Source organism: Coregonus clupeaformis, chromosome 13 (genome assembly GCF_020615455.1).
Source record: "Coregonus clupeaformis isolate EN_2021a chromosome 13, ASM2061545v1, whole genome shotgun sequence".
Taxonomy (NCBI): Eukaryota; Metazoa; Chordata; class Actinopteri; order Salmoniformes; family Salmonidae; genus Coregonus; species Coregonus clupeaformis.
In genome coordinates this window covers 16,845,250-16,871,546 of record NC_059204.1, presented here as the reverse complement: position 1 = coordinate 16,871,546, position 26,297 = coordinate 16,845,250, and the positions used below count along the sequence as shown (strand labels likewise).

The 26,297-nt window shown below is 40.3% G+C and overlaps 1 protein-coding gene across 3 annotated transcripts in view; it reads right to left on the bottom strand.

The window, feature by feature from the left end:
- LOC121579357 (dual specificity tyrosine-phosphorylation-regulated kinase 1A) overlaps positions 1 to 25,201 on the bottom strand; it is a 52,671-nt gene extending 27,470 nt beyond the window's left edge. For 2 of the 3 annotated variants that reach the window (XM_041893881.2, XM_041893885.2), the window contains exon 1: positions 24,595 to 25,201. The gene's annotated coding sequence lies outside the window, so the exon portion shown is untranslated. The remainder of the gene's footprint in view (positions 1 to 24,594) is intronic. The other variant, XM_041893884.2, reaches the window with a different exon arrangement.
- Between the last annotated feature and the right edge of the window lie 1,096 nt (positions 25,202 to 26,297).

Sequence of the window (26,297 nt, the reverse complement as noted above, 5' to 3'; positions counted from 1 at the left end):
ATAACATTAGAGGTTCAAGACATTACTTTTGGCATTGACAGTTCGTAAGCAACAGAGTAGCATTTTCTACAAAAACAGGCAGCTAGCATATATGCTAATTGTTAGCATTACCGTGAGTTAGCATCTTTGTATTCAAGCAAATGTATGCCTACTAATATGCACAGATGGTCATGATAAGGTTAAAATCCTTATCACAGCACAATCCCTGTAATATACCGAAAAAATGTCACTTTGTGTGCGACATGGACAGGCACAATGCACAAAAACGCTGTAATACTCACAAAACCTCCAGTGGAACGCCTCAAAATTATAGATATTATGTAGCCTAAACAGCACAAGAATACAAGGTAATCACGAACTTCAGTAATCCAAACTTGCTGAATATGCACATAAAATCTGTCTGGATCAATCGACAACAGCATGAGAGTGATTTAGATTTTTTTATATATTACATTAGTGAAATGTTTTACCATTTATTCCAGAAGCCAACCAAGATTGAGAGTCCACAATACTTGCTGGCCTGTGATTGAAGTGATTTGGCTGTTAGATTTGATAAAAATCTATATATCTTAATCTTTAAAATCTAAAAACACTTAGGTGATTAGTCTTCAATTAACTAACTAGGCTACCCAAAATGAAAATAAATGTATTCCATAGAAGATGGACACCTTGCTACCGATTCAATATTTACAGTGTTTCCCCGATATGCATTTAGCAGCATTTTAAAATCATGGCCGCCACTGACTAAGGACCATAGCTTTAAACAGGCTTGAGATGAAGTAGAAATACATTACACATATCACAGCAATACTTTTTTTTTAATATTTGATCAAAGGCACTTAAAAAGATTTAAACTATTCTGTCATTAATTCACAGGTGACTTTTAGCAGACTTCTGTAGTTTGGCATGTTCTCCAAAATAATATTGGTGCTTTTGACTAAGCACACTTGATCAACTGTCTACTAAAAGCATTCACACACACAGTATAATCTAATGTCTGATCACATGTAAATACATTTATAATTCTAAGGCATGTACACACGCATCTGGCAATAAAAAATGCCAACACAATTTGTGCAAATTATCAAAAAATGCCACTTGCAGAATATCTATGGTTGTATTTACCCAACTGCATTTTTTAAAGAGGGAATAAGGTGAATAAGTAGTAGTAGCTAAGATAGATGATACACTCCAGTTGCATCAGTTGTTTTACTTGACTGATTCAACCGAGCAGTTAAAACAAGGCTATAGCCCTGTAATCGAATCTTCTCAGTTCTATTTTGAAATCTCAGTCTGTCTGCAGTGAGTGTGAATTCTGCAGATCATTAAGTACTCATTTATCAACGTCTCTCACCAAGCAACACAATGCAGCAGAATCACACAGAGTAACCACCCTTCTGAACCCCAGCAACAGTACCTAATTAGCATAGCCTACCACCAGGAAGAAACTGTGTGATTGGGCAAGCCAGAGAAAGCACAAGCCAATCAGAAGACAGTATGCAAATAACCTACTTTTGTTGCCAGGGCAGAGCTCCGATCTATTGTCCAATAGGAAACAAGTAATAAAGAAATGAAATTTCACTTTGTCACATTTCCAAGCTGTTTTTAACACCTTATTCACTAAATGAAATGTATGGGGCAGTTTAGAACCTGGAGCCAGTGTCTCTAAGAACAGAGCTCTAACAAAGGGAGTGGAGCCGAGTACCACAGCTGTGATGGGAAAGAATGACCTATATTCTGAATGCTTTTTTGCCTGATATTATGAATTTGGTAATCAGAATTAAAATTATTTTCAGAAAACATCTAGAGTTGATACCAGAACACAATGTAGGCTATTTCCATTTGACAATACAACATGAATAACAGTTTTAAAGAAGAAAATAAACAAAGCTAATTTGATGAGTACACATTTGAAATCATTTCCTATTAACTTTTAGTTTAGGCTATTGTTCTTTTTAATAGAGGGGAGCATTTTGGACTGCACCAATACAATCTTAGCAAAAGACATATTAGCTTTTTAATGCACAATTTAACGCTCTCTTGGTTGATTCTACTAGACCGCATGAGTATGCTTTTGGGAAATCCAACCAGGCTGAGATAGCACATTTACGACTGCTTTTACAGTAAATTGGAATTCCAATTTCTCCTTGACAGGCAGGTGTAATCTAGCAGAAAACACTCTGAAAATAGCTGTGCCGAAGTTCAGTGGCAACTAAAGTGCAGTTGACCTATAGTCCACCAGAGGTCAATTGAAACTATAGCTACAGCAGTTTTAATTGATTCATCAAATCATGGGAGGAGGTATCATAATTAAACAAATGACAGCCTTAAGACTCTAACCTGGTCAAGTATGGGTAGCTGCAGCCCAATATGGCGACCGGAGAGCGGGTGTGTCGAAAGGAGTCTGTGTATAGAAAGCGAATAAGCTAATTGGGCAGATTTGATGCCACTCAAGACCATTTTGTGTGACTGATTGGGCTGCACAACGAGCCAACACCTCCTTTGGCCGCCATTCCTTCCAGTTCTATGCTGCTAATGACTGGAACGAACTGCAAAAATCTCTGAAGCTGGAGACACATCTCCCTCACTAACTTTAAGCATCAGTTGTCAGAGCAGCTTACCGATCACTGCACCTGTACACAGCCCATCTGTAATTAGCCCACCCAACTACCTCATCCCCATATTGTTATTTATTTTGCTCATTTGCACCCCAGTATCTCTATTTGCACATCATCTTCTGCACAACTATCACTCCAGTGTTAATACTAAATTGTAATTATTTTGCACTATGGCCTATTTATTGCCTTACCTCCATAACTTACTATATTTACACACACTGTATATAGATTTTCTATTGTGTTATTGACTGTATGTTTTGTTTATTCCATATGTAACTCTGTGTTGTTGTTGTTTTTACCGCACTGCTTTGCTTTATCTTGGCCAGGTCGCAGTTGTAAATGAGAACTTGTTCTGAACTGGCCTACCTGGTTAAATAAAGGCTAAATAAAAAAACTATTTAAAAGAAATCAATTTCAAGGAGTAGTACTCAAATATGTTCCACTTGCTCTGGCTAGTCGGCTTTGCAGAACTCCTTATGGTCGCTACTACTAGCTACAAAAGTTAGAGGTCTCTATTTTCGGCTTGCGTTAAGGCAGCGCAATTGTGAAACGCACGTTAGTTGGCAATTTCGGATTGTAATACCTGCCGCTTTGGCATTTTCCAACCATTGCAGCAGGGTTGGCATTTACCGGTCTAACATGAGCTCGCGCCGAGGTGGGAGGAGTGGCAATATCTGAGGTATGTCCTTAAAAAAGTGTGACAAAGTGCCAATTTCAGTCAGCGTATGTGGGGATATTTAAGATCCACCAAAGCTGGTCTTAAAAAGGTAAGGCAGTTGCGTCGCGATACCAGAATTTTTACTTAAATACCCATACCATGTTTAGCATCACAATACTCAATACCATCACGATACTCAATACCAAGCCAAAGTCACAGAATGGCACTTGATCTAGTCAGAAACTCAGCTACTGCTCCATTCAATTGTTGGGCATTGGAGTTCAATATCATTACATTTCAAAATCTTTACGGCCATTTTTCAGAGACAGCCATGTATGCATTAATGAATCAATTATACAATCAATTTACTTTGTTTTTACCAAACTACATATTGGCAATTTATTTGAATGGTAAATCTATATTGATAAACTGTGTAAATCAAGATGTAGCCTAGGCCTATCCACAATACAGGTGAATGCATATTCAATAGGAGTGTGTGCATGCATTGTGTTATTGCAATGTATGCACTCACTAACTGTAAGTCGCTCTGGATAAGAGCGTCTGATAAATGACTAAAATGTCAAATGTCAAAATTGCGTTTGTTTTGGCTGATTTCATGGGGCTACAGATGACAAAACAATCTGTTTCCCTTCTATTTGGTACTTATTTTACTGTACTGATCAACAACATTTGCATAGAAGTAGCTTATTTAAATAAATAAAAAGTGTGCTCTCTAACCAGTAATGTTGTAATTTACGAGGCAAGAGGGGGGCAGCACATCGAAGCACAGTCAGTTTGCTGATAATCTTTGGGAGAGACGTGAGAGAGACCTAATAAGTGAATAAAGTTTTTGGTGGCAATCAGCTTTGAAATCAGCATATTATGAGTTATGTCCTGAAATATTATCAGAAACAAAGTAGTAGGGTAGCGAATTGATGTTAGCTTTAGCTGTCAGCTAGCAAGGAAAGTTAGCCTAGAAAGCTGGAAGCTACCGGTATCTTCTTGCATGGTAAAGTGTTCTAGCCTGTATGGACATTGTTTTGCGAACAGTAATTAACGGTTTTAACATTTCTACATGCCGTGACACATTATTCAAGTAAGTTTCTTCTGTGCAGCATGAGTGGAGAGCAAGGCAATTAACTTTTTGTCCTGAATACAAAGTGTTATGTTTGGGGCAAATCCAATACAACACATTACTGAGTACAACTCACCATATTTTCAAGCATAGTGGTGGCTGCATCATGTTATGGGTATGCTTGTAATCGTTAAGGACTAGGGAGTTTTTCCAGGATAAAAAAAGAAACTGAATGGAGCTAAGCACAGACAAAATCCTAGAGGAAAACATGATTCAGTCTGCTTTCCACCATAAACTGGTAGATTAATTCACCTTTCAGCAGGACAATAACATAAAACACATGGCCAAATCTACTTCTGCTTACCAAGAAGATAGTGAATTTTCCTGAGTAGCTTAAATTTACTTGAAAATCTATGGCAAGACCTGAAAATGGTCGTCTAGCCATGATCAACAACCAATTTAACAGAACTTGAAGAATTTTGAAAATAATAAAAATTGGCAAATGTTGCACAATCCAGGTGTGGAAAGCTCTTAGAGACTTACAGGACTTAAGTCGCTTTGGATAAAAGCGTCTGCTAAATGATTATTATTATTATTATTATTATTCAGAAACACTTACAGCCGTAATCGCTGCTGGTGCTTCTACAAAGTATTGACTCAGGGGTGTGAATACTTATGTAAATGAATTACTGTATTTCTTTTTCAATCAATTTGAAATCAATTCTAAAAACATTTTCACTGCCATTATGGGGTAGTGTGTGTAGATGGGTGAGATCTAATCTAATTTGAATTCAGGCTGTAACAAATATGTAGAATAAGTCAAAGTTATTGAATACTTTCTGAAGGCACTTAATATAGTGTGCGACTTTCTTTTGTTTATAAAATATTAAAAACAAAAAGGTATATTTTGGGTTCTGATGGGGGTACGACAGTTGAACTAAGCTTATGTGACATTTGTATAATTAATGCCTTGCCGGCAAAATACTCCTGTATTCCTTTTTTGTGGATAGTCCATGCTCCCAGACTTTCTAGCTTTTGGCCGGGCGGCCAGCTCTAGGAAGATTCTTGGTAGTTCCAAACTTTTCCATTTAAGAATGATGGAGGCCTCTGTGTTCTTGGGGACCTTCAATGCTGCAGAAATGTTTTGGTACCCTTCCCCAGATCTGTTCCTCGACACAATCCTGTCTCTGAGCTCTACAGAAAATTCCTTCCACCTCACGGCTTGGTTTTTGCTCTGACCTGCACTATAAATTGAGGGACTTTTATAGACAGGTGTCTGCAAAACAATTCTAAAAGCCAGTTTTTGCGTTGTCATTATGGGGTATTTATTGTGTGTAGAGTGACAAGGAAATTTTTTGTGGGGGGAAAATCAAGTGGTCTGAATACTTTCCGAATGCCCTGTATCTATGCCTGGCGGTGCGCCCCTCCCCTCTCTCCCTCGTGCGCTCTTTATTTTGCTGTGAAAGATGCACGAGTTTGTGTTCACGTAACTAGCCTAAGGCAACTAGCCTACGCAGTCTCCTCAGTTGCAAAAATACTGAATTCCTAGTGGAATATACGCTTGTCACCCAGAAATGGAAGTCGACGGGCAAGTAGTCTATTATTTTGGGGTCAACTCTCTACTACATACTGTATATCCCACCTCTCGCAGCAACAGTGCCTGGGGCATGCATCTCAATATTTTTATTGAAATGTGCAAACTATTCTGGTGCGTGTTGGGATACCACTTTATTGTAGAAGCTCATCTGAGTTACTATCGGAGGGTCTAATTAGCCCTGACCCCCTCAGTTTTGGTACACCTCTGCATATAGCGGAAGCGCGCGTGCCTTGTGCCTTGAACATGCAAATCAAGGGGTCGGGGGGACTGGTTTGGGATTTAGCACATGCCTGCTTACTAGGGTTGGGCGGTATACATATTTTCATACCTTCCTAGTGACATAACGGAATTACACAGCGACTCCCGAGTTTTCACTTCAAAATACCAAACAAAAAAACATAGAATTTAAAGTTTAGCAAATCATACAACTATGCACAATGACTACTCTGGACAATTTACACAGCAAAATAAAATTAACACCTTTACTGGAAAAACAAGGTTTGGTAACAGAATTACAGTAAAATCTCCATCAGTTCTATTATGTTACCAAAGTTTTAAATCTGAACAGCTCATCCTGCAAATGTGTTTTTGTAAAATGTTCTGTGGAAAATGTTAAAAGTAGTTATATGGCTTGTTAAACTTTGAAATCAAATGGTTTTTGTTTGGTATACACTTTAAAGTAAAAAAATAATCATAATAATCAGAGTCTCTGCGTAATTCCGTTATCGTGGAATTGCCCATATCTTAACCTTCCTAGTGCCATAACTTGAAAATGCAAACAAGCTAACTGTGACAAAGAATCTAAAACCAACCTACAATTCCCACGCTTGCCGAAACAAAATGAGGTTGATTTTTTTTGTTGCACTGGGTGGGCAGAGTTTTACACCATGTTAAAAGTGATTACATTTTGTAACCGGCTGCTTTCCGGGCATTAGCCGGGTGCCACACTCGAGCGGACGGCTAGGCTGGCTCAAAACAAAGTGACATGTTAAGCAAGTGGAGTAGACTAATGAGTTAGGATTCAGTATTTTCACAAAAAGTGTTTCCACTTGATAGAAACGCATATCACATTATCTAAAAGACAACTAGTTGGAGAATTAGAACTTAAATGTTATCGAAACTAAGCTTGTTTCAGAACAACCCATGATGCTGCTTTGTTGACAATGATGACCAAGTGGCGCAGATTACTGTTCGATTTGAGCAGGGCGTCCCACAGTTTCTTCCCGGTCACATGGTGGGGTCATAGCCAATAAACCCTGTTTCAGTTTAATCAAACTCTTACATTTACATTTTAGTCATTTAGCAGACACTCTTATACAGAGCGACTTACAGTTAGTGAGTGCATACATTTTCATACTGGCCCCCCGTGGGAAACGAACCCACAACCCTGGCGTTGCAAGCGCCATGCTCTACCAACTGAGCTACAGGGGACCTCTTCTATTATAAAAAATAAATGCAAATAAAATAAATTTAAAAAACACCAACAAACCCCATGCAGCAAACAAGGAAAAACAGCCAAAGGGTTTATTTTAGGGATGGAAATGTTGGCCAATTTTGCTGCCGACTAACTGATCCTCATTAACCTCAATGATTGGACCCCTTTTTTTCCAATTTTCGCCTAAAATGACATACGCAAATCTAACTGCCTGTAGCTCAGCCTCTGAAGCAACGATATGCATATTCTTGATACCTTTTGAAAGGAAACACTTTGAAGTTTGTGGAAATGTGAAATTAATGTAGGAGAATATAACATTAGATCTGGTAAAAGATAATACAAACAAAAAAACATGCGGTTTCAAATTTCATAATCTTTGAAATACAAGAGAAAGGTCACAATATAATATTGCAGTTTAGTCACAATTTAGATTTTACATTTTAGTCATTTAGTAGACGCTCTTATCCAGAGCGACTTATAGTTAGTGAGTGCATAAATTTTTTCCCCCCATACTGGTCCCCCATGGGAAACGAACCCACAACCCTGGCGTTGCAAACGTCATGCTCTACCAACTGAGCTACACGGGACTACCACTAGATAGCAGCAGTGTGTGTGCAAAGTTGCAGATTGATCCAGTGAAGCATTGCAATACTGGACTATTTTGTATCAAGTCTGCCCAAATGTGCCGAATTGGTCAATTCATAGATTTTCAAGTACATAACTATACCGAACATACAAAAATGATATGGTAATACAAAATGTAAATTCACACAATCCCAGGAATGTCATACATGATACAGTGGGGAGAACAAGTATTTGATACACTGCCGATTTTGCAGGTTTTCCTACTTACAAGGCATGTAGAGGTCTGTACTTTTTATCATCATAGGTACACTTCAACTGTGAGAGACAGAATCTAAAACAAAAATCCAGAAAATCACATTGTATGATTTTTAAGTAATTAATTTGCATTTTATTGCATGACATAAGTATTTGATACAAGCAGAACTTAATATTTGGTACAGAAACCTTTGTTTGCAATTACAGAGATCATACGTTTCCTGTAGGTCTTGACCAGGTTTGCACACACTGCAGCAGGGATTTTGGCCCACTCCTCCATACAGACCTTCTCCAGATCCTTCAGGTTTCGGGGCTGTCGCTGGGCAATACGGACTTTCAGCTCCCTCCAAAGATTTTCTATTGGGTTAGGTCTGGAGACTGGCTAGGCCACTCCAGGACCTTGAGATGCTTCTTACGGAGCCACTCCTTAGTTGCCCTGGCTGTGTGTTTCGGGTCGTTGTCATGCTGGAAGACCCAGCCACGACCCATCTTCAATGCTCTTACTGAGGGAAGGAGGTTGTTGGCCAAGATCTTGCGATACATGGCCCCATCTATCCTCCCCTCAATACGGTGCAGTCGTCCTGTCCCCTTTACAGAAAAGCATCCCCAAAGAATGATGTTTCCACCTCCATGCTTCACGGTTGGGATGGTGTTCTTGGGGTTGTACTCATCCTTCTTCTTCCTCCAAACACAGCGAGTGGAGTTTAGACCAAAAAGCTCTATTTTTGTCTCATCAGACCACACGACCTTCTCCGGATCATCCAGATGGTCATTGGCAAACTTCAGACGGGCCTGGATATGCGCTGGCTTGAGCAGGGGGACCTTGCGTGCGCTGCAGGATTTTAATCCATGACGGCGTAGTGTGTTACTAATGGTTTTCTTTGAGACTGTGGTCCCGGATCTCTTCAGGTCATTGACCAGGTCCTGCCGTGTAGTTCTGGGCTGATCCCTCACCTTCCTCATGATCATTGATGCCCCACGAGGTGAGATCTTGAATGGAGCCCCAGACCGAGGGTGATTGACCGTCATCTTGAACTTCTTCCATTTTCTAATAATTGCGCCAACAGTTGTTCTGCTTGCCTATTGTCCTGTAGCCCATCCCAGCCTTGTGCAGGTCTACAATTTTATCCCTGATGTCCTTACACAGCTCTCTGGTCTTGGCCATTGTGGAGAGGTTGGAGTCTGTTTGATTGAGTGTGTGGACAGGTGTCTTTTATACAGGTAACGAGTTCAAACAGGTGCAGTTAATACAGGTAATGAGTGGAGAACAGGAGGGCTTCTTAAAAGAAAAACTAACAGGTCTGTGAGAGCCGGAATTCTTACTGGTTGGTAGGTGATCAAATACTTATGTCATACAATAAAATGCAAATTAATTACTTAAAAATCATACAATGTGATTTTCTGGATTTTTGTTTTAGATTACGTCTCTCACAGTTGAAGTGTACCTATGATAAAAAGTACAGACCTCTACATGCTTTGTAAGTAGGAAAACCTGCAAAATCGACAGTGTATCAAATACTTGTTCTCCCCACTGTAGATCATTAGCTTATACACTAACTTTCACACATCTAGATGGCCGGGCGGGGTGGGTGTGGCGCCAGAGACAGCAGGGGTTCAAACTGTAGAACCCAATTCCTACATTTGAATATAAAAATGGATTTTATCAAACAAAACGATGCTACATTTTATCTCTGGGACCTTTAGGATGACAAATCAGAGCTTACTGAATGTAAGTACATTATTTACCTTCAGAGGTGAATGTATCAAACCAGTTGCCGTGATACGTTTTTTGTTGTTGTTGTGCACTCTCCTCAAACAATAGAATGCCATTTTTCACTGTAATAGCTACTGTAAATTGGACAGTGCAGTTAGATTAACAAGAATTTAAGCTTTCTGCCCATATAAGACATTTCTATGTCCTGGAAAGTTTGCTGTCACTTACAACAGTCATGCTAATCACATTAGCGCACGTTAGCTCAACCATCCCATATACGGGACACCGATCCCGTAGAAGTTAACCGGTCAACAAACGGCTACCTTTTTTCCAAACAGTAAAATGACGTGACCAACAGAAAACACTATCAGAGATCTGTATAATGACGAGATGCTTATGTTTCCGCCCTAACAATGGGAGTCATCCTAAAAACGGAAAGGCAGGCGACAAGCTTAGGCCCAAAATAAGCCCAAAGAAACGCATTGGACTTATTTTGGACAGATTTTGGCAAGAGTGAAACCTCTGATACTAAGCATGCATACAAGGACCGGCCATTTTTCATCAAGAGCTTAATGGAAACATGCAACAATAGCAAGTCTATTGTCTTACAGTCCAAAGGCTATAGCCTATTATTGAACATACAACTCCTGTAACGAAGCAGCTAATAAAATGCCATTTTCAAACATTTGCCCAAAATGCAATTTCCATAAAAGACAGTTCTAAAATGTGCACCTAATGCGAAAAGGAGGAATCTAATAGCAACTACTATGATGGGTTGCTAATATGACTTGGATTGTGCCTTTGGCTTCTGGACAACAAAAAGAAAGTTGATATGAAAACCAATAGAACAGGAGAGAAATGCTGGTTAATGGCATGAGGAAGTCTTTATAAAATAACTGCCTCCACGTTTGTATGGATGGATTTTCGCAAGGCTACTTTGAAGCAAGGTAAGACGCCTCATTATTTGGAGTAAAGTAAAATGTTCAGGTTTCAAACAATTATACTGCTTCAAGCTCAAATTGCAAAGTGGTGGGTGACGCGCTGATAGTCAATGGTAGGCAGGCTATAGCCTACGCATCCGAATGGGAGGTAAAATAATAATAATAATAATAATAAGCCATTTAGCAGACGCTTTTATCCAAAGCGACTTACAGTCATGTGTGCATAAATTTTTACGTATGAGTGGTCCCGGGGATCGAACCCACTACCCTGGCGTTACAAGCGCCATGCTCTACCAATTGAACTACGTAAAAGGTGCGCTTTACGAGTTGAGAGAGAAATAAAAATAGCTCCCTGTTATATATTTTTTGTGGCCACCAAAGTTAACACGCAATTGCGTTTAGAAATCTTATTTGTGGTGCAATGACTGGGCTTACAAAAGCAGTTCACTCCAGTAGCCTACAGGCTTTTTGAGTAGCTACTCCCGCGCTGTCTGACAGTTGGTAGGCTTTTCCGCTCCTCAAACTAGGCTCTGTATGCTGTGCGCGTGATAAATAAAAATGCATGACGACTAACGAAAGTAATTTCACATAATTATGCAAATTAACCTATTAACGATAAGCATGACTGACGGCTAACAGATTACATCCCTAGTTTATTTATTGTAATAGCTAGACTAAAAATAACCAGTGAGGACTCAAGTTCAACTGTTGTCAGCTGGTCTTCATAAGCACTTGCAAGCTAGCCACTATATAGCACCAGTCAAAAGTTGACACACCTACTCATCCAGAGTTTCTTTATTTTTACTATTTTCTACATTGTAATAATAATAGTGAAGACATCAAAACTATTAAATAACACATATGGAATCATGTAGTAACAAAAAAAGTGTTAAACAAAACTAAAATATATTTTATGAGATTCTTCAAAGTAGCCACCCTTTGCCTTGATGACAGCTTTGCACACTCTTGGCATTCTCTCAACAAGCTTTATGAGGAATGCTTTTCCAAAAGTCTTGAAGGACTTCCCACATATTCTGAGCACGTGTTGGCTGCTTTCCCTTCATTCTGCGGTCCAATTAATCCCAAACCACCTCAATTGGGTTGAGGTCGGGTGATTGTGGAGGCCAGGTCATTGATGCAGCACTCCATCACTCTCCTTCTTGGTCAAATAGCCCTTACACAGCCTGGAGGTGTGTTGGGTCATTGTCCTGTTGAAAAACAAACGATAGTCCCACTAAGCACATACCAGATGGAATGGTGTATCGTTGCAGAATGTTGTGGTAACCATGCTGTTTAAGTGTGCCTTGAATTCTATATAAATCCCTGACAGTGTCACCCTGGACATGCGCTGGCTTGATCAGGGGGACCTTGCGTGTGCTGCAGGATTTTAATCCATGACGGCGTAGTGTGTTACTAATGGTTTTCTTTGAGACTGTGGTCCCAGATCTCTTCAGGTCATTGACCAGGTCCTGCCGTGTAGTTGCAGAATGTTGTGGTAACCATGCTGGTTAAGTGTGCCTTGAATTCTATATAAATCCCTGACAGTGTCACCCCCACACCATCACACCTCCTCCTCCATACTTCACGGTGGGAACCACACATGCAGAGATCATCCATTCACCTACTCTGCGTCTCACAAAGACACAGTGGTTGGAACTCAAATTTGGACTCATCAGACCAAAGGACAGATTTCCACCGGTCTAATGTCCATTGCTCATATTTCTTGGCCCAAACAAGTCTCTTCTTCTTATTAGTGTCCTTTAGTAGAGGTTTCTTTGCAGCAATTCGACCATGAAGGCCTGATTCACGCAGTCTCCTCTGAACAGTTGATGTTGAGATGTTTCTGTTACTTGAACTCTGTGAAGCATTTATTTGGGCTGCAATTTCTGAGGCTGGTAACTCTAATGAACTTATCCTCTGCAGCAGAGGTAACTCTGGGTCTTCCATTCCTGTGGCGGTCCTCATGAGAGCCAGTTTCATCATAGCGATTGAAGGTTTTTGCAACTGCACTTGAAGAAACTTTCAATGTTCTTGAAATGTTCCCTATTGACTGACCTTCATGTCTTAAAGTAATGATGGACTGTCGTTTCTCTTTGCTTATTTGAGCTGTTTTTGCCATATTATGGACTTGGTCTTTTACCAAATAGGGCTATCTTCTGTATACCACCCCACCTTGTCACAACACAACTGATTGGCTCAAACGCATTAAGGAAAGAAAGAAATTCCACAAATTAACTTTTAACAAGGCACACCTGTTCATTGAAATGCATTCCAGGTGACTACTTCATGAAGCTGGTTGAGAGAATGCCAAGAGTGTGCAAAGCTGTCATCAAGGCAAAGGGAGGCTACTTTAAAGAATCTCAAATATAACATATATTTAGATTTGTTTAACACTTTTTTGGTTACTACATGTTTCCATATGTGTTATTTCATAGTTATGATATCTTCACTATTATTCTACAATGTATCGGAAATACAATGTAGACATTGTTAATGTTGTAAATGGCTATTGTAGCTGGAAACGGCTGATTTTTTATGAAATATCTACATAGGCGTACAGAGGCCCATTATCAGCAACCATCAGTCCTGTGTTCCAATGGGATGTTGTGTTTGCTAATCCAAGTGTATCATTTTAAAAGGCTAATTGATCATTAGAAAAACATTTTGCAATTATGTTAGCACAGCTGAAAACTGTGGTGCTGACTAAAAAAGCAATAAAACTGCCCTTCTTGAGACTAGTTGAGTATCTGGAGCATCAGCAATTGTGGGTTCAATTACAGGCTCAAAATGGCCAGACACAAAGAACATTCTTCTGAAACTCATCAGTCTATTCTTGTTCTGAGAAATGAAGGCTATTCCATGTGAGAAATTGCCAAGAAACTGAAGATCTCGTACATCGCTGTGTACTACTCCCTTCACAGAACAGTGCAAACTGGCTCTAACCAGAATAGAAAAAGGAGTGGGAGGCCCCAGTACACAACTGAGCAAGAGGACAAATACTTTAGTGCTTCTAGTTTGAGAAACAGACGCCTCACAGGTCCTCAACTGGCAGCCTCATTAAATAGTACCCTCAAAACACCAGTCTCAACATCAACAGTGAAGAGGCGACTCCTGGATGCTGACCTTCTAGGCAGAGTTGCAAAGAAAAAGCCATATCTCAGACTGGCCAATGAAAATAAAAATTAAGATGGACAAAAGAACACAGACACTGGACAGAGGAAGATTGGAAAAAAAGTGTTATAGACAGACGAATCGAAGTTTGAGGTTTTTGGATGACAAAGAAGAACATTTGTGAGACGCAGACCAAATGAAAAGATGCTGGAGGAATGCTTGATGCCATCTGTCAAGCATGGTGGAGGCAACGTGATGGTCTGGGGTTGCTTTGGTGGTGCTAAAGTGGGAGATTTGTACAGGGTAAAAGGGATCTTGAAGAAGTAAGGCTATCACTCCATTTTGCAACACCATGCCATACCCTGTGGACAGCGCTTGATTGGAGCCAATTTCCTCCTACAACAGGACAAAGAACCAAAGCACAACTCCAAACTATGCAAGAACTATTTAGGGAAGAAGCAGTCAGCTGGTATTCTGTCTATACTGGAGTGGCCAGCACCGGATCTCAACCCTATTGAGCTGTTGTGGGAGCAGCTTGACCGTATGGTACGTAAGAAGTGCCCATCAAGCCAATCCAACTTGTGGGATGTGCTTCAGGAAACATGGGGTGAAATCTCTTCAGATGATTACCTCAACAAATTGACAACTAGAATGCCAAAAGGTCTGCAAGGCTGTAATTGCTGCAAATGGAGGATTCTTTGACAAAAGCAAAGTTTGAAGGACACAATTATTATTTCTAACCTTGTCAATGACTACAATTCCTATTTATTTTGCTATATTTCCTATTCAAACTCATTTCATGCATGTTTTCATGGAAAACAAGGACATTTCTAAGTGATCCCAAACTTTTGAACGGAGATAGATAGATAGCTAGATGAGTTTATAAAACAAAATGGCCACTGGATCGATGCAAATAATCATGATATAAATCTGCCAGGCAGGCATTGGCTACTTACATTTACATTTTAGTCATTTAGCAGACGCTCTTATCCAGAGCGACTTACAGGTAGTGAGTGCATAATTGTTTTTATTTTTATATTGGCCCCCCCGTGGGAATCGAACCCACAACTCTGGCGTTGCAAACGCCATGCTCTACTAACTGAGCTACACAGGACTACTTTGTAGTTAACATTTACATTTAGGTTTTTGGGAAAGCTTTTCCAATCTATACCAGAAGAAGGTTATTATTAGCATCATCGCTAAGGGCTACACAAAGTGTAGACTTACATGCGCACAGCACAAACAGACCGGGGCATTCCTGTGCAGTTTCAGAAAGTTGCAGGAAAATACAAATCACTGATGCATCTTGTTCATGTCTTATGATTAACTCTGGTAAATTAATTAATGTTCTAATGAGTTCAATACATTTAGTTGATTTCCTACTAAATTAAATACGTTTTGGAATATTGTTGAATTCTGTTTTTAAATGTCTGGATTCCATGATTCCCTCCTCAATGCTGATTTTATAGGCCCCTATGCATCTCACCTTTTCAGCTAGAGCTCTAACTTTAAAGTTCCTACAAAACAGGGTTAATGTGCCCAGCGTTTCCACTGCAGTCATTTAGCTGTGCCGCTGCGCCACCGCAAAATCATAAATATAATATGCCATTTAGCAGACGCTTTTATCCAAAGCGACTTACAGTCATGCGTGCATAAATTTTTTTTTGTGCATGGGTGGTCCCGGGGATCGAACCCACTACCTTGGCGTTACAAGCGCCGTGCTCTACCAGCTGAGCTACAGAGGACCATCATTGCCGTCACGGCCCAAAAAATGAAACATATTTCTGCCGAGGCGCACTTTGAAGATGCTAGAACAGTCCATTTACTTCTTCTCTGCAAACAAAGCGAGTAATGAATAGAAACACCATTCTACTATGGGGTTGTCTGATTTATCTATTTTACCTAGTCAGCTTGTTGTTGCGTATTCTATACAGGATAAATATTCCTCTCGAGGACATAGGGAGAGAAACATGCATTCTGACAAGAAGTCAATGCACAACAATTCTTGCAATTGCGAGGAAAACTGTTTTAAATGGCATTTGTTAAAAAGAGGGGGATCCCAGCTTTCCATTCCTGTTTTATATATCAACTCCTAAATATGCATGAACTGCACCATTTTAAACCCAGATTTTTTTAGCAGCAGCATGGTTAAGCATGTTAGCACTACACAATTTGCAGTGCGTGCATAGGGGAGTGGGGCCAAATCTAACACGGTTCAATTGTAGGGTAACTTGGGGTACCTCAAAATCATTTTTTTGGGAGTGACTTAAAATTGTGAGGAGACATTACATTTTTTGTTGAGCAAGAGTACCAGGGAAAGTGTTGGGGAGAAAAAATTGTAACATGAAATGGTTTCTGTGAGATGTACAGACAGGAGGTGTGTTACCCCAAGTTACCCTAACAGGTAGGCCTACATTATGACTAATAAAACGTGAAAATATTCACTGGTGTTTATGCAAGTTTTTTGGGACATAAAATTCATCAATATGATGTCAACTAGTTAAAAGATCACATTTGGGATCTAGCTAATGATTAGCTCAATAGGGTAAATGCAGATAGGTAACCCTATGCTTCAGCCTATTTATAGCCACTATCAGGGCTAGACATTCAGGGCTGCCCGCTGGCCCGGCAACATCTGCCGAGTTCACAAAGCCAGTTAATCAAGCTTTCATATGGCCCGCTTGGGCCAGTACATTTTCAAAAACAGAAAAAATACATTTATATTTAATCCTTCACACTTGTTATCAACCAGCATTCGGTTTCCAAGTGGAGGCAAGAATGTTAAAGCCTTCTCTCTCCGCCTCGAGTGAAACCCGCCTCAGTAGGCTACGTCCTGGATACTCGCACAAAACCCGTTTCAGCGGAGGCGGGAAGCCCATCAATTCAGAGCTGAACATCGGCACGCACATTCAAAAAGGTCCACCTGCTTTTCAGTCTTTTTTTCATATACAGTGATGTCATTATTAGCAAAGAAAGGTTTACGTAGGCCTACACTGGAGCTGCTTGCTTGTCAAGACATGAACATTATTTACACAAGTCGCTTGGTCAAATAGAAAATTAATATTGTAACAATGCTATTCTGTAATCTAGGCCTATATAATTGTTTAAAAACCAGATTAATTCCCGAAGCTGTTCATGAGCTGTGTCGTTTACCAGCTGAATAACAACTGTCTGGTGGCAAGATTGCGCAACTCCTCACACAGCTGATTGCTGCGCAGAAATAAATGTATCCTAATAAGGCCAGTCACTGCGCAACATTCTTAAATTAAATCTCTGGAAAATACAACAGTTTTCATGACAATTGAAAAGAGCAGGAGCCCTTCAACGCTCTTAGTCATTGCGGAAATTGACCCACTATTCTGTTTACTTTCTGCACCTACAGTTGAAGTCGGAAATTTACATGCACTTAGGTTGGAGTCATTAAAACTTGTTTTTCAACCACTCCACAAATTTCTTGTTAACAAACTATAGTTTTGGCAAGTCAGTTAGGACATCTACTTTGTGCATGACACAAGGAATTTTTCCAACAATTGTTTACAATTGTTTTCACTTATAATTCACAGTATCACAATTCCAGTGGGTCAGAAGTTTACATACACTAAGTTGACTGTGCCTTTAAACAGTTTGGAAAATTCCAGAAAATGATGTCATGGCTTTAGAAGCTTCTGATAGGCTAATTGACATCATTTGAGTCAATTGGAGGTGTACCTGTGGATGTATTTCGAGGCCTACCTTCAAACTCAGTGCCTCTTTGCTTGACATCATGGGAAAATCTAAAGAAATCAGTCAAGACCACAGAAAGAAAAAGGTAGACCTCCACAAGTCTGGTTCATCCTTGGGAGCAATTTCCAAATGCCTAAAGGTACCACGTTCATCTGTACAAACAATAGTACGCAAGTATAAACACCATGGGACCACGCAGCCGTCATACCGCTAAGGAAGGAGACGCGTTCTGTCTCCTAGAGACGAACGTACTTTGGTGCGAAAAGTGCAAATCAATCCCAGAACAACAGCAAAGGACCTTGTGAAGATGCTGGAGGAAACAGGTACAAAAGTATCTATATCAACAATAAAACGAGTCGTATATCGACATAACCTGAAAGGCCGCTCAGCAAGGAAGAAGCCACTGCTCCAAAACCGCCATAGAAAAGCCAGACTACGGTTTGCAACTGCACATGGGTACAAAGATCGTACTTTTTGGAGAAATGTCCTCTGGTCTGATGAAACAAAAATATAACTGTTTGGCCATAATGACCATCGTTATGTTTGGAGGAAAAAGGGGGGTGCTTAACGCCGAAGAACACCATCCCAACCGTGAAGCACAGGGGTGGCAGCATCATGCTGTGGGGGTGCTTTGCTGCAGGAGGGACTGGAGCACTTCACAAAATAGATGGAAGGAAAATGATGTGGATATATTGAAGCAACATCTCAAGACATCAGTCAGGAAGTTAAAGCTTGGTCGCAAATGGGTCTTCCAAATGGAAAATGACCCCAAGCATACTTCCAAAGTTGTGGCAAAATGGCTTAAGGACAACAAAGTCAAGGTATTGGAGTGGCCATCACAAAGCCCTGACCTCAATCTTATAGAAAATGTGTGGTCAGAACTGAAAAGTGTGTGCGAGCGAGGAGGCCTACAAACCTAACTCAGTTACACCAGCTCTGTCAGGAGGAATGGGCCAAAATTCACCCAACTTATTGTGGGAAGCTTGTGGAAGGCTACACAAAATGTTTGACCAAGTTAAACAATTTAAAGGCAATGCTACCAAATACTAATTGAATGTATGTAAACTTCTGACCCACTGGGAATGTGATGAAAGAAATAAAAGCTGAAATAAATCACTCTACATTATTCTGACATTTCACATTCTTAAAATAAAGTGGTGATCCTAACTGACCTAAGACAGGGAATTTTTACTAGGATTAAAAGTCAGGACTTGTGAAAAACTGAGTTTAAATGTATTTGGCTAAGGTGTATGTAAACTTCCGACTTCAACTGTACATCATATCGCTGAGTCTACCTTTAACTAAAGTATGCATCTTGCAAGAGACTTGAGTTTGGCTTGCAGTGTTTCTGTAGTGCACATGTGATGGCAGAGTTCGCAAAACAAATGCCCATCAGATTGATACAAGTCATCATGATATCATTTTGCCAGGTAGGCCTACTTTGTAGTCAACATTTAATAGGGAAGGTTTTTTGTGAAAGCCTTTATACATGACTGTTTCGTCATGCTAACTGGCTACACAAAACAAAGGCTCATTCCCATGCGGTAGGCTACTTCTTCAGAATGTTTGCAGGAAATACGAATCACTGATGTATTATTAGAAAATTAGTTAAATTGTACTCGTTTTTCATAATTCATGAAAATAATGCATTTAATTAAATTTCAAATAAGTTCAATACATTTGGAATATTATTTAATTCCGTTTAATGTCCGGATTTCACAATTCCGTCCGCATCACAGATTTTAAAGGGCCCTACACTAGTTAATTCCAAAAGTGTATTAACCTTGATAAGCCACAGTACAAACTTCATTTTTTATAGGTTCTCAACGTGATTTCAATGACAGTCCACCACAACCTCCTGATCAGCAAGGGGCAGTCGGTTTAATTTCATTGTGTATTAAAAAACACAATTTGAGATCATTGTGAGGGTATTTCTCAATTGGCTTGAATTGGGGATTGGGCTTCCTGGGAAAATGTTGACCTGGGTAGCAACAGTAAGTAAGAAGGGCGGGACTTGACAATGGGTCAATTGCAGGGCTAAGAGAGGACTTCTGAAAATGATACAATTCTACAGTAAAAATAGACATTCCATCACAGATAGTCATGGAACCTCAACCGATTATGATATGGGGCAAATAAAGGTTAGGCCTAGCTACATTTTAAAATCATTCCAAAGTTGCTGCAGCAACATCCGTTTACGTGCACACGTGTGACCTGGGTAGCAGAAGCACTGAAAAATACATGATCTAGCTGATGTTGTAGCCGATATTGATTTTTAAATTACTTGTTTATTTTGCTTAACAAGCGCTTTGAGATTCTGTCTGTAATGAAAAGCGCTATAAAAGTATAATAAATTATTATGTGTGTACGGGCACAAGCCATTCTCATTCATTTTTTATGTAACGTTCATAAATGATTGGTTGTTTAGCAACAAAACAAAGCATGCGCAACTATGGAGCAAAACAGACAGGTTGGCTTAGATTGTTGACAATGTTTATTGATTTTTTTATATATATAATTACATAATGAGCACTTGTTGTCTCTCAAATACATCCTTACAGTTGTTGGTTAGCTAGCTAGCATAACCATCAAAACACCTCAAAAACAAGACATGGTATCAAGATCAAGATGTAACGAGCTACTTACGATTCCCCACATGGCAGTTTGTCATTCTTACTAGCAATCTGGCTGCCCAGAATCACAACACGCTGACTTCTGCCCCATGGAAGCGCACAAATCGTTTGTGATGTCAGCTAACCCATTTATTAGACTCGTGTTATTGAAAATAGCTGTTTTTACTTTCACTTTCATGGATATTACCCATACACAGCCAAATATGAACCAGCATAGAAATTACTGGTAGGAATCTTGGGACACAGATGACCATATAATCACTTGTTGAGGAGTTTGCTACTGTGAATAAAGTCAAAGGCAGGGAGAATGTAAATGTTTATTGTAAAGTACACTCAGCATAGAATGTTTCTATAAGTAGCCTAGATAGTTAGAGAATGTGTCCCTGAGGTCATTCTGTTTCCAAGGAACTAACCATGTCATGAATGAACCAGAAGCCCCTTTAAATGCAATTAGCTTCACAAGATAACTGATTGACCAACCAGTCAAACTTCAAACGAAGGCCAACTTGAGATCATCCATCCTCTATACATTACATTTGACATTAGTCATTTAGCAGACGCTCTTATCCAGAGCGACTTACATGAGCAATTAGGGTTAAGTGCCTTGCTCAAGGGCACAGACAGATTTTTCACTTAGTCGGCTCAGGGATTAGAACCTGCGACCTTTCGGTTACTGGCACAACGCTCTTACCCACTAAGATACCTGCCGCCCTACCATTCACAAACTTTACTATTCAAAAAGGTGCTTTGCTCTTGCTGTGCACTACTCTTGTAGCTGTTATATTAGGCCTAAGTTACCAACTCACCGATTTAACCATGATGTTGATATGATATACTAAAAGAGACCAAGAGAGTGACTAGGAATGGAAAACTTAATGGTGAACAGGTGCTACTACATAGCAATGATGCTGCTCTCAGTTGACTGTTCATCCTGGTCTACAGTCGTGGTCAAAAGTTGAGAATGTGTTGGTCTTCACAAAGTTTGCTGCTTCAGTGTTTTTAGATATTTTTGTCAGATGTTACTATGGTATACTGAAGTATAATTACAAGCATTCCATAAGTGTCAAAGGCTTTTATTGACAATCACATTAAGTTTATGCAAAGAGTCAATATTTGCAGTGTTGACCATACTTTTTCAAGACCTCTGCAATCCGCCCTGGCATGCTGTCAATTAACTTCTGGGCCACATCCTGACTGATGGCAGCCCATTCTTGCATAATCAATGCTTGGAGTTTGTCAGAATTTGTGGGTTTTTGTTTGTCCACCCGCCTCTTGAGGATTGACCACAAGTTCTCAATGAGATTAAGGTCTGGGGAGTTTCCTGGCCATGGACCCAAAATTTCGATGTTTTGTTCCCTGAGCCACTTGGTTATCACTTTTACCTTATGGCAAGGTGCTACATCATGCTGGAAAAGGCATTGCTCGTCACCAAACTATTCTTGGATGGTTAGAAGAAGTTGCTCTCGGAGGATGTGTTGGTACCATTCTATATTGATGGCTGTGTTCTTAGGCAAAATTGTGAGTGAGCCTACTCCCTTGGCTGAGAAGCAACCACACACATGAATGGTCTCAGGATGCTTTACTGTTGGCATGACACAGGACTGATGGTAGCGCTCACCTTGTCTTCTCCAGACAAGCTTTTTTTCTGGATGCCCCAAACAATTGGAAAGGGGATACATCAGAGAAAATGACTGGGGTAAGTCCAATCCCTGTACCTTTTGCAGAATATCAGTCTGTTCCTGATGTTTTTTCTGGAGAGAAGTGGCTTCCTCGCTGCCCTTCTTGACACCAGGCTATCCTTCAAAAGTATTCGCCTCACTGTGCGTGCAGATGCACTCACACCTGCCTGCTGCCATTCCTGAGCAAGCTCTGCACTGGTGATGCCCCGATCCCGCAGCTGAATCAACTTTAGGAGACGGTCCTGGCGCTTGCTGGACTTTCTTCGGTGCCCTGAAGCCTTCTTCACAACAATTTAACCTCTCTCCTTGAAGTTCTTGATGATCCGATAAATGGTTGATTTAGGTGCAATCTTACTAGCAGCAATATCCTTGCCTGTGAAGCCCTTTTTGTGCAAAGCAGTGATGATGGCACGTGTTTCCTTGCAGGTAACCATGGTTAACAGAGGAAGAACAATGATTTCAAGCACCACCCTCCTTTTAAAGCTTCCAGTCTGTTTTTCTAACTCAATCAGCATGACAGAGTGATCTCCAGCCTTGTCCTCGTCAACACTCTCACCTGTGTTAACGCGAGAATCACTGACATGATGTCAGCTGGTCCTTTTGTGGCAGGGCTGTAATGCAGTGGAAATGTTTTTTGGGGATTAAGTTCATTTTCATGGCAAATAGGGACTTTGCTATTCATCTGATCACTCTTCATAACATTCTGGAGTATATGCAAATTGCCATCATAAAAACTTTGTGAAAATTAATATTTGTGTCATTCTCAAAACCTTTGACCACGACTGTACATGTAAAATATGGGCCTTCTCCAAGACCTTTGAAGAGGAGGAATTTATTCAAGTTATATTGTCCTAAAATCGTTCAATTTCTGAATTGATTAAACACAGCCATTAAATGCTCTACAAAAACAAAATAAAACACTTCTTATTTGACCCATCAAAAACACACTAGTACCAGCTTTGTACAACTTTCATTTACAAAGTCATGGGGATGGCTACTTGCATGACAGCAGAGGTGGGCTACCTCTCTTGTGAGTTCTCCTCAAATTAGTAATGTGAGGTTTGTTTAGTTTCCCCTACTGAACTTGCTGCTTCAGTCAGCGTATACTTTTGACATCATGTTCATTTTGTGATGTGGAATTTACATTCAACTATTTGGGTCAGCTACGAAATTCCTCATTCAATTACTAAATAGCCAAGTCAGTGGCTATCATCAGTCCAATTGAACCATGATTACACTAGACTAGGGTCAACATGTTAGCTAGCTATCGAACTTTGCTAGCTAGCCAACTCCATCACCAGACACACTTGGTCAACATTAGCATATTCGCATTAAACTGTGTTTATGAACGCACCCAACTGTACATCTAACCAGCAATGACCTTGTGGCTGTTAATAAGAAAAAAGTAAAGTGTACCTATGCCGTTCTCATCTATACTAGCTAGCTTTAGAAGGCTTTAAGCCATTAGGAGGCCAAGGATGCAAACTTGAGCTATCAAGTGCCCTGGATTAACATTCGCATCTCTTGCTAGCTAACATTAGCTAACGTTACAGGCCAAGTTAAACAAGTAAGCTAAATAAGTAAGCTAGCTAGGTGATAACATAATATCAAGACAGAATGCGTTGAAGTGGCTAAACTCCCCATCCATATGACTAGCTGGCCATCAATCCATGCCCGCATCTCTGTGGCAACTGACAATTTGTCAAGTTAGCCAACCAGCTGGCTAGTGTGTTTGCTTACAAACCAAGCTAGCTGGAAGGCAACGTGTGATTGCTATAGTCTCTATTGAACACATGTTCCCGAGGTGTAGTGTATTTGTAGCTAGTTTACGTTACCTTATCGTGTTACTTAGTTACAAGACCATAAACACAAAGTGGACCGGCTAATGTTAGCTAGCTTAGCTACGTTGAATGACGTGCTAGCAAACAGTAACGTTAGCAAGCTTGCAATGTTTTCACACTATGTAGCTAACGTTAGCTAGAAGTGTGGCACAAACATATGACATAACTAACTTCAGTTTGTTAAAACAGCAAAGGACCAGAGTTATCAAACTAATTAAACGTTAACTAGCAAGACTTCCTTCCACTGAATTACATTTGTAGCTGCTACGCTAAGTTTTCACATCTAGCTAGCTATCCAAGTTAGCCAGCTGAATTGAAGTAGCTAACGCGTTAGATAGTTAACCTTACGTTACTGGAATGGATTAAGGCTAGGTTTCTAACATTATCTAACTTGCTAACGTTACGTTAACTGTGGCAATGGAAAGTTAGCTAACTAGCCAACTACACCAGCATGGCCTAAGCAGTTAGCGAGCTAGTGATTAACGATACATATAAGCCTAATGTTAATTGTTAATGCTTGTTATTGTATGTCACATTTATATGGGTTCCACGTTTTCCCACCAAAAGAGGCAACATTCTAAAACGTTGGTCAGACCGTTTACCAGCTAACGTTAGCTATATATCTAGCTTTGGCGCTAAAGCTAGCTGTAACGTAGCTGGCTAGTTTGCTGTGTCTGTTTACAATGGTAGCAATGTGACTGGCTAGTCAGAGCTACAGTGCAAACTTACCTTTGTCGCTGCCTGTCAGTCTTCCTATTCCAGAAAAATATCCTCATTTACAATCCCCAATGCCTTATGGCGATTTATTGAATCCAGTATCTCCTCCATGGAGCCCACCAGATTTCCCAACGTACAACCCTCACTCCTCTGAATAGATGTCAATTCTGTTTCCAAATCAACAGCGCCTCTCAGTCACCTCGCCAACAGCAGAAACTTATTCGATCTGACCATAGGGAAACCAATATTTCGATGTAGCTAGGCATGTACACTGTTAGCTGATCGATACTTTAATTGTAACGAGAGCAGCATTGCTTCCAAATCATGTTTAAAAATTGCGGCTACAAACTTGAAGACCCTGTTTTCTTGAAGGCTTTTTTTTGTACATTTCACAAAATGGCGCGTTCCAAACCTGCGCATCGAACCGGCCGGGCAGACCATAAACTACAGTCCACCAACGTACTCACTTAGCGCCGTTGTAACACATCCACTGCGTTATAACCAACCCTTTTGATTATTAGAATCCATTTCTGTCTGGGCATCATTTCTGTCATTGCTATGATTAGTGAATTTACTATTCCGGCGGGAAGGTACATTTTTTGGGGGGGGTGTGGGGAAAGGAAAGTGGATAACAAAATGGAAGCTGAACAAGAACGTTACCATGACGACTGTCATTCAAACGAATAAATTCCCGTCTCAGACCAATGACGCAAAAAATACTGCCAATCAAATGTTCGTTTGAAAAGGGGCGGGTCATAGGAACTCCTTGCACCGAAAAAGTGTTCGGTTGGGTCGCCACTGTATATATGAGGGTATGGCTAGAAGGGATCCAGATATGCGGACAAAATGGAGGAAATTGAGAAAAAGTTTGTGAAACAACAGCTGTGCTGGAATGCCAACAATATCGGTGCCATTTCGAGAACACAAACTCTCGCATCTTTCACAGCAAAGAGCGAGGGAGTCAGGGGGAGCAATGGCGGAAGCGGAAATATTGTGTGATTCTCTTGGCGCGAGTACAGATGGTGAGCATGAGTGAACGATTGTGAAGAAGAGTGGAGTAAAAAGGGCTACTTGGAAATGGACAGCAGTTTATGGTTGGAGTGCCATTCACGAGCAAGGATGTATTTTTTTGGGTGACCCGTTTGTGGTCTCGAAGATGGTGAAGGACGAATTGGGTAAAGTGGAATGGTCAGAGTGACCAGGACAGGAGCGGTATGATGTTGATTTCGTGTGTGTCAAGGCGCAAAAGGAGAAAGCTCTGTGTGGCTCAACATGTCGACGTATGATGTGGAAAGCTATGATTTTCAGAGTAGGGCACCGGTTAAAGGTGTCATCTCTGGTGTCTTGTTGGACATAGAGGCTGTGTGATTTAGGGAAAACATTCCAGGACTGTTATACGCACATCGCTTGAATCGAATGATAGACGGAAAGAAGGAGCAAGGGCTATCGGTTTTACTGTCATTTGATGTAGTGGTTCTCCAAATTTGAATGCCATGCAGCAGAAGAATCCCGACACACTAATAGTGAAGGTGGACTTTGTTGCGTTTATAGTGCAAGTGATACATTGCACTAGTCAAATTAATATAAAAAAATCTGAGAAGCTATACATCATTGTGAAGGCCGCAAATAGATTTGTGGATCTCCAGGAGACTTTACAGCCAAAATGTTACAGGGAGTACTGAATGACGAGGTTAGTCCCTCCCGGGTTCATGAGC